Source organism: Prionailurus bengalensis, chromosome A2, assembly GCF_016509475.1.
Source record: "Prionailurus bengalensis isolate Pbe53 chromosome A2, Fcat_Pben_1.1_paternal_pri, whole genome shotgun sequence".
NCBI lineage: Eukaryota > Metazoa > Chordata > Mammalia > Carnivora > Felidae > Prionailurus > Prionailurus bengalensis.
In genome coordinates this window covers 144470576-144480097 of record NC_057348.1, presented here as the reverse complement: position 1 = coordinate 144480097, position 9522 = coordinate 144470576, and positions in this window count along the sequence as shown.

Genomic DNA, 9522 nt, shown 5'->3' with positions numbered 1-9522 from the left:
TAGTTTGTGGGTGGAGAACAGCCAGAAACATCCCCGTGACTGCTGGGGGTGGGAGGCTTGCCTCAGGCTACTCTTGGTATGCCATGCCAGTACCTACCCTCTCCCAGGCCCTTCCTGAAAGAGCCCCTTGGGCTGGGGCCAGCCTTCCACTGTGGCATTTTCCAGTTCTGTGGCACCTTCAGGGATGAGAAGGAAAGACCTGGAGGGCAGGACCGTTGGGTAGGTTCAGAGCTAGTTCAGTGACTGCTCCAGGGGCTGTTGCAAAGTGACTGGGTCATTCAGCGTCCCTGGAGGCCTTGCACCCTGGCGTCTGTGGCCTCAGTGAGCACCTCCGAGTCCGAGGTGACACAGCTCGGTGGGAGAAGGATGCACGGATACCAGGGGACGGTAAAAACCGAGAAGGGATGGACCACAACGAGGCCGTGTTTCATAGCTTGTCTCGCACATTGCTTTACAAAAACCGTACAACAATCAGCTTGACCGGCAACGGAGATGGATAAGATCCAAGGGTTTTTGGAGAAATACAGAGCCGCTCAGCATCAAGGGTGTGAGTGGTTCAAGGGGAGCATTTTCCTTTTGAGCTAGACCTAAGGGGTCCATTAGAGCTCACCAATACAATGGGTTACCTTGTAATGATGACCTTTGCATTACTGGAGGTATGTTAGCCTTAATTTGGCTCTTCTAGAGGACGTTCAAGCACAATGGTCCTTCAATTCGGTGTGTGTCAGAATCCCCCGGGGAACGAAAACTAAAACGAGCCCAGGCTCACTGAAGCAGGATGCTTTCTGGGCCTCTGGGCCCCGGTGATTCTGACAAGACCCAAGTTAGCGAATCACTGTTGAGGAACTCTGGGAATCCAATCACGCGATTTCTGAGACTTGCCAAAGAAGAGTTTCAGATGACACAGCACAGCGTCTACCTCTTGCCCGCGCTGCAGGGATGATGCGAGAAGTGCACAGAAGGTTGCGGCGCCCAGTAAATCCGGCTTCCCGCGTCCTACTTGCCCTCACGCTCCCCAAAGGAATGGAGGCCGGAGACGAACGCGCGCCGGGCTGGCCCCGGACAACACGCTCACTCTGGGTTGTATGATTCGGCCACGGTAGGGGAGGCCCCGGCTGGGACAAAAGGACCGTCGCTCTGGGTAGGAAGGCCACATCAGATGGGCATTCAGAGGCAGTCCAGAGCCACGTTTGGGACAGCTGCAGGTCACAGACCCCAGGGTCAGCAGAACGTGTCCGCTTGGTCCCGCCTGGTGCGGGTGGCCCAGGCACCCCCTCACCCTCACCCAGGCACACTCGCCTATCCATGTAGTCCAGGCTGGCTGCCACCAGGCTATGGAAGATGTGGTCACGCAGGCACCAGGCCACGCTGCTCCGGCGCCCCAGGTCCTGGCTCACGGGTCGCAGCATCTGCACGGGGGTTTAGCCACGCGGGGAGAGGGCGTGCACCACCGGCAGGCAGCCGGCCAGCGTCCCAGTCCCCCCCAACAACGCCAGCTCCCAGGCAGCCTGCCCCGCTACCCATAGGAGGTGGCTCGGCACACTCTCTGTGGCCAGCACATCAAAGCCACGGGCCAGGGAGAGCTGCAGGTACTTGGTCTAGCCAGGGCAGGAGCGGACGCAGTTGGCAGAAGCCCGGGGACCCTGGGAGGCACGGCTTGCGCTACGGGGGAATGGAGTCAGAGAGTTGGTGGGTAGCAGCGCAGCCATGGGTGGCCCACCCTGGAGGACAGATGGAGAGGTGGCCAGTGGCCCTCGACTCTGGCCCCACCTTCCCCTCCTCCCCTCCCCCACCCCCCCCACATCTGTAGGCTGAGAGCAAGGGCGCTCAGATGGCTTGACCTGGCAGCTCGGGAGGGGCCAGGCTAGCCCTCTGAGGGTTCTTTGAGCTTCTGTGGTTCTAGTGCCAATCAGGAAGTGGGTAGGCAGCCAACCTGGAGAGGGGTCAGCACCCCAGCTGTGCACGACCCAGCTACCCTCAATTCCCCCTCCGTCCCATCTCCTCACATCAGGAGTGGGGTCTAGAGGGGAAGAGGGATGAGCCATGGGGGGAGAGGCAGCTCCTCCCTCCACCCTCACACTAAAGCTTTGTGTTCCGTCCGGACTCCTCCTAGCTTGTAAGAGCCAGACTCTGACCCCAACCTCTCCGGATCTGTGTCCCCTCCCACTTTTCACATAGACCCCTCCCTTATTGGGGCTAGGGGGCCAGTTCTTTCCACCTCATGCCCTTCCCCCAGCGACCCTCCACCTCCAGCTGAGCAGGGTGTCTGGTCAGAGGCAGGGTCAGGGTCAAAGCATGCAACCCCGGGCAACACCTACCAGGTCCCAGCTCCAAAACCCTGCTTCCTGTACCTGTTGTCCTCAGGACAGGGCCCCTCACCTGCAGGGTGTCTGGCTCCCAAGTGAGCTGTACCCCGCATCCCAGCTAGTGTCGGGGAGGAGGAATGGTATGGCTAGTGTCGGGGAGGAGGAATGGCACACGTAGAGATCAGCCTTTCCCTCTCTGGGTGCCTTAGTTTCTCTACTCGTGATGGAAGATCCCCCCCACCCCCACCCCAGCCAACAGCCTCCTGTGTTTTGACCCCACACATCAGGGCAAATGTGCATCAGGGGCTGCCTGCATCCAACTCAGCAGACTTGGTCTCTCAGAGCAGGTTTCTGCTTCTCTTCTGCCCCCTGGGCTTGGTCTGAAGCCACAGGGGTCTCCTCTGACAAGCTGGCAAGGTGGGTGGGAAGGTTCTCCAGAAAAGGGAAATCAGGACGAAGGTCACCAGGGGTAGAGCGGCTGGGAAAGAAGAGGGAGCCAGAAGCTGTTGTTGTGTGGGGACCTTGCCATGACCCTGCACGTCACTTTCCCACCCCCAACTTTAACCTCTCCCTCCCTACTGCTCTTTCCCTGTGGAAAGGCTAGTGGGGAACGAAATATGTTCCAGGCTCCAGGAAATCAATTAAGGGGAGGAACTTCATTTGGATCCGACACTACGGGGAATCAGCCCTCGGGCCTTCTCTGTGGGGAAGGATGCTGCTTCCACCCCTCCCATGGTCCACGGTGCTTCTAACTCCTTTCTGTGCCTCTGGTCTCTGGGAATATCCAGGGACGCAAAGGAGGGACGGGCTTTTCATGGTGGAGATCCTGGGGGGGAGGAGAGCAGGGGCAGAGCGCCTTCCCTGCTTGCGGAAGAAGGGAATCCCTCGGTCGAGTGCTTTAAGAGCAGTGTGGCACTGAATCCAGCAGGTGGCGCCAGTAGCCATCGACCTGGGGAACCCCAGGGACCCTGGAGTGGGGCAGTTTCCTAGGCAACAGGCAGCCTTTCCCAAAGCCCTGCCCTTGGCAACCATTCCCTGGTTGCCCATGTCCACGGTAACATTTGGCTTCTGAAGGACAGGAGGAACACAGGAGTAAAATAATCACTCCGAAAGGAGAGAAGCCGGCTGGGAGTCTAAAACACCTCCTTTCCACGGCGGTTTATTACCAAGCACCAGTCACTGTGGTAGGTGCATCTTATTCTCAGCAATCCCATAAGGCAGGAGCAGCACATCGTCCTTTATTGTGGACGGGGAAAATGAGGCTCAGAGAGACAGTGACTTCCCAAGTCACCAAATGATAAGAGGTGAGCTCAGTTAGGAAGCTGGGCCTGCCTGGACATCCTGCCATCCATTCCACCCTCCCTCCTGGTGGGTGTGGTGTCCCAGCTCTAAGGGAAGCTGGTGTGAGGGGCCTGGGGGTGAGGCCTGCTGGAGGACCAGGAGCACTAGGCGTGGATGAAGAGAGCCAAAGATGAATCTGCCCCTTGCAGTGCGACCCCCCTTTGCCTGGCCTGGGTGGGGCACCCCCTCCGCTCACCTCTGACCTTGCAGTGAGGCTCCCCTCTGTTGGAGGACCACAGAGTTGGAGGGGAGGGGGGTTAGGAATTCTGGAGCTTATGTGAACTTTCTAGAGAAACCAAGGACAGGAGTGCTCTCCAAGGATGCGGCTGGGGCCCCGGACAGTTCAGGAAAGGATTCCGTTTCAGCAGTTGTGTAGAGAAGGCCGGCTTGAACTGGGTCAAGGGACAGATTTGGAGGATTCAAATCCAGTCCAAAGATCTAATCTACTCTCACTCCCTCACCATCTCACTTACCGGCTTGCTCCACGTCTCCATGAGATATTAAGTAGGATCTCACGCGGAACATAACCACAAACGTTTACTTCTGCCAACCAGGAGAGCAACCCAGTCCGAGTCTACGTCCCAAAGCCGGAGAAGACCAGTGTCCCAGCTCGAAGACAGTCAGGCAGGCAGAGAGAGCAAATTCTCTCTTACTCAGCCTTTTTGTTCTATTCAGACCTTCAATGGATTGGATGAGGCCCACTCACATTGGGGAGGAAAATGTGCTTTACTCAGTCTACGGATTCAAAAGTTAATCTCACCCAGAAACACCCTCACAACAGACACACCCAGAATAGTGTGTGACCAACTCTCTGGGCACCCTGTGGCCCAGTGAGGTTGGCCCGTAAAGTTAACCATCACACTTCCCCACCATCGTCCCAGACCTGGTCCCCCTTAAAGCTACCCCGTGTCAGGGGCGCCTGGGTGGCGCAGTCGGTTAAGCGTCCGACTTCAGCCAGGTCACGATCTCGCGGTCCGTGAGTTCGAGCCCCGCGTCGGGCTCTGAGCTGATGGCTCAGAGCCTGGAGCCTGTTTCCGATTCTGTGTCTCCCTCTCTCTCTGCCCCTCCCCCGTTCATGCTCTGTCTCTCTCTGTCCCAAAAATAAATAAACGTTGAAAAAAAATTAAAAAAAAAAAAAAAAAGCTACCCCGTGTCAAAAAATATCAGTTCCGTCCTTCTCGTTGCTCTGATAAAATGAAAACAAAAAATCCCAGACCCACCCTTGCCTCCCCTTTCTCTCACATTTTGTGTTAAATCCATCAGCAAATCCCCTCGGCGAGACTCCATCAATATGTCATCAGTCTGGTTGCTTCTTCCAGTCTCTCCCCCAGCAACGGTTGGTCTGGGCCACGATCATCTCTCGCATCGGTTACTGCAGGGAGCTCGGGCTTCTTACCCCTCCGCCCCCAGGTTGCTTCCCAACTAGAACCTTCTCACAGCACAACCAGGGTGGTTCTTTTAAAATGTTAGCCGGAGCAGGGGCGCCTGGCGGGCTCGGTTGAGGGTCCCCCTCTTGGTTTCGTCTCAGGTCACGATCTGACGGTTTCGGGGGGTTGGGCCCCACGTCAGGCTCCAGGCTGCTGGTGCAGAGCCTGCTTGGGATTCTCTCTTTCCCTCTGTCTCTCTCTGCCTCTCCCCTGCTCTCACTTTCTCCAAATATAAACAAATAAATAACAAAACTCTTTTTAAAAAATAACTAAAGCGTAAGCCAAAGCATATCATTTTCTGCTCCAAACCCTCCAGTGGCTTCCCTGGAGTAAAAGTAAAATCCAGTCTTTACCGTGGCCTACAAGGCCCTTCCCCACCTAGCCCCGCTACGTCAGACCTTGTTGTCTATCTGTTTCCCTTCGCCAGCTCTGTCCTAACCACACTGGCCTCCTTGCTGTCCTCCAGTGCTCCCACCAGGCCTGTTCCCTCTGCTTCCCCCAGATGCCCACGCGGCTCACTCCTCCACTGCCCCCAGGTCTCCGCTCCAGCAGCACCTGGTTAGACAGACCTTCCCTGGCCCCTGCACAAAACTGCAAACCACTCCCCTACCTCAATCCCTGGCACTTCCTTTTCCTGCTTCCTTGTTTTCCATAACACATCGCGCGCTCTCCGCTTATGGGCAGATAGTCTGTTTTCCCTTGTATGTCTTCCTCATCAAAAACGGTGTTGCTCATCAATACTTGTTTGAATAGAATGAATGAAACTGTAAAACATTCCTCACCTAACATACGTCACTGAGGCCAGCAAGCAGAGGAGGCAAAGATAGGGTTTACCCTATGCTGGGGACTGTGTTTTCATGCATGGGGTCATTTAATACAAAAATAATTAATGTATTATTTTCATCCTCATTTCTGGAGGAGAAAGGAGGCTCAGAGAGGCCAAGTGATTTGCCCAAGGTCGCCCAGCTAGTCCGCCACTGAGCCAGTTGTGACCCAACCATTTGCTGCCTAGCCCCAAATTCCCTACCCCTCCCTCTCTCCCGGGGGGAGCCCAGGAGACCCCAGAGATGAAGGAGGAAAAAGAAGAGAGGAAGGGAACGCTCATGCCCCTCAGGCAGAGCAGGACCGAGCTGGTGGGGCCCCGGGTGACAGGGCACCTCGCCAGCCCCTGCTGGCCTCCTCCCTCCACTCGTGTGGCCTCTGCAGCCCCAGGGCTGATTGGGCTCCCTCCCCTGGCACCAGCCTTCTCTGCCACACCCCCACCCTTGCCTGGGGCCTGGCTACACAGGGATCCCTTTCTGGCCCAGTGAGGCATGTAACCCCAGGCTGACAGGCGTCCGGATGCCAGGGCAGCTGTGGCTGGCCAAGGGTGAGATCACAGGCTGAGCACTCCATGCCCGGCCCTCCCCTCCCATCACAGGCTCACTCCTCGCCCTGCCCAGCTACAGAAACTCCCCTCCGAACTCCCTTTGTCCCATAACTTCTCCCCAGCGGGCCCTGGCCTCTTCTGGCAAGGCTTAGCGTATTAGTTTACTGTTGCTGCTGTAACAAATTACCACAAACTTAGCTCAAAACAACACAGATTTATCATCTTATATTTGTGGAGGTTGGAAATCGAAAATAGATCCTCCAGGCAGTGCTCCTTCTAGGGGCTTGAGAGGACAACCCTTTATCTTGTCTTGTCCGGCTTCTAGAGGCTGCCTGAATTCTTTGGCTCGTGGCAACTTCCTCCAGCTTCAAAGCAGCAGCTCATTGTCTGTCTGACCTTTGCTTCCATTTTCACATCTGCGCTGACTCTGACCCTCCTGTTTCCCTCTTATAAGGATTCTTATGATTCCATTGGGCCCACTAGGATAATCCAGGATAATCCCCCACCTCCAACCCTTAACATAGTCACACCTGCAAAGTCCCTTTTGCCACGTAAGGTGACATATTCACAGATCCTAGAGATTAGGATGTGGACATCTTTGGAGGGCCGTTATTCAGCTTTCCACACCTAGCCAGGATGCTCACTTCCTCCCCAGCTGAGGGAGTATTTACAGCACGTTTATGATGAGCCTCTTTCTGCCCCATGCTAAACACCATCAATATTATCTCTCACCATCCCTGTGAGGTGGGCGTAGGTCCCCACTCTATAGATGAAGGGCCTGACTAACTCCAGAGCCTGTGGGTTTGCTGTGATCCCAAGGCTGTCTCTTCAGCCTGGAAACGAGTGCCTCCTCCAGGAAGCCCTCTGCTTGGGCTCCAAGTCCCTGGGGTTTGCATCCTGATCTGGCCTGCAAGCTCCCTGAGGCAGGGGTTGTGTCTCTGCCCTTGGGGCCCTGGCGTGGGGCACCGAGGAATAAGTACCTGGGCAATGCTGAGACAGAAGGAAAGATCGGATTTGTGGACTGGGGTTCAGGGATGGGCTCCGGAGGACCTATGACCCCCCTGCTGTGTGTGCCAAGATTGTGTGTCTGTTCATTTTTCTGGGCAGAGGGAGCAGAATTTCCACTAGATTCTCAGAAGGGGCTCAATTTCTAAGGATCAAGAAATCCTGCTCTAGGGTCTGCCCCCAGCCCCCTTTCCTGGGCTTCCTTCTCTGAACCAGCCTGTTACCAGAGTTCACTCAGCACCAGGGGCCATGGCGGCAGGGGGGTTGGCGGGGGGAGGCTGTGAGGACGTGCCGGGAAGAGGGGTTGGTCAATGGAGCACCCTGAATAGCATGGCTCTAGAGGAGCCACCTTTATCCCCTTCTCCCCTGCATCCTTTCAATGATTCAATGCTTCTGAGTTCTTAGAATATATCATTGTCTGCCCTCCCTCCCATGTCACCCCCCACCCTGCCTCCTACGCACACAATGCCTGTGAGGACGCTTCCTTACTCTTAGCAGTCTGGTCCTTTTGGGGAGGAGCACAGCCTTCCTCAGGGGGACCAGGATGAATGAAGCAGGCTCTCCTCACCTCTGGGTCCCCTTATCACCTTCCAGGCCTCCCCGTGGCCCCGTCCTCCGAGCTCTTCCTGTCATGGCCCTTTGCACACATGACCTCACCCTCCTATCAGCAGTGGCCCAGTCCTGAGAGAAGCCATGGAACATTCTTCACAGCTCTGCCCAAGACAGGACTGGAACACGGGTCTTCTGGTTCCCGAGTGAGACTGATTCAGACACATCGTTAGGGTGTCAGAATTGAGGCTAGGATTCGAGGAGTGGCTGCTCTCACCTTGTAAAACCAGCAGTGTGTTTTAAGCGATCTGCTCCAATAGCCGGAAGCAATAGTGTTTCCGGTTTGTCCCCTTCACCTGTGCCCTTCTTCCTAGAAAGGTTCTACCAAGGACTTCCCGCAGGCAGCTGATCAGGGGCTATGCCCGTGGTGGGGGCAGGGCGCAGAGGGCAGACACAGGTAGAACACAAGCCTCTGTACCCACAGCCTGCAGCCTGGTAGTGAACTCCCCACTCCCTGCCCAGGAGAGAGGATAGGAGGGGCGGGTGAGGGAGCCAAAGGACCGGAAGGTGCCCAGAAGGCTTCCTCTCTTCTCTCCCAGCAGCCCAGACACAGAGAACGTCCCCTCCCTCATCCCCTGCCCAGCCCAGGCCCTCTGGGAGGCGAGGTGGATTTTTGAGTGTCCCCAGCATCAACTTTGCCATTTGGTCATCCTGCCATTTACACAACCAGGGCATCGCGTCTCAGGAAGCAGGGAGGAGGGCTGAGATGAGGAACAGAGATTGCTTTAAGGTTCCTTCCCAGCCCTCGGCGGCAGGGGTGAGGGAAGCCCGCCGAGGAGAGCTAGCGCATGGGGCCTGTGCTGGGGCTGCTGGCTTCTCTTCTGCTGGAAGGGGGTGCCCCCCTCCCGCGGCACCCTCACCAGGCCTCACGTGGGTGCTGTGGATGTCAACGTAGCGGCTCTGGTGTGGCCTCCAGCACCCTCCCCCCCCACCCCACAGGCCCCTCGGCTGTTCCTCTCGGTCCTCCGAGCCCGTGAAGGATGGGGACACAACCAGGGAAGGGGGAGGGTCACGGGCAGCAGGGGCTCAGGGTGGCCGCTCCCCCTGCTGCGGGGAAACAGCTGAGTCCCCCTGGCAGTTGTGGGAAGGCTTCAGGCTGTCCAACACCAGAGCCCGGCTGAGTCTGCCCCCCCCCCCACATGTGTGGGAGGAGGGGCTTGCCGCTGAGCCCCCAGCTCGGCCATGGACCTGTCCGCTCAGCACCACCCCCCATCCTGCGCCTGGGTGGTCCAGAGTAGGGGACCTCTGCTCTAAGCAGGGCGTGTGCTTTTTCACAGGGATGTGAGAATCAGGACACTTTTCCCTGGGGCCTACTCTGCCCTATAAAACTTAAACAGATCAAGCTTACAGATGGTATCACAGCTCCTCCGAGCCACAGCCTCTTTACCTCTACCTGCTGGCTAGTGCGGCCCTTGTGGCCCATCCCCTGGTAGGAATCCTCCTCCCCCAGACACCTTCATCTCCC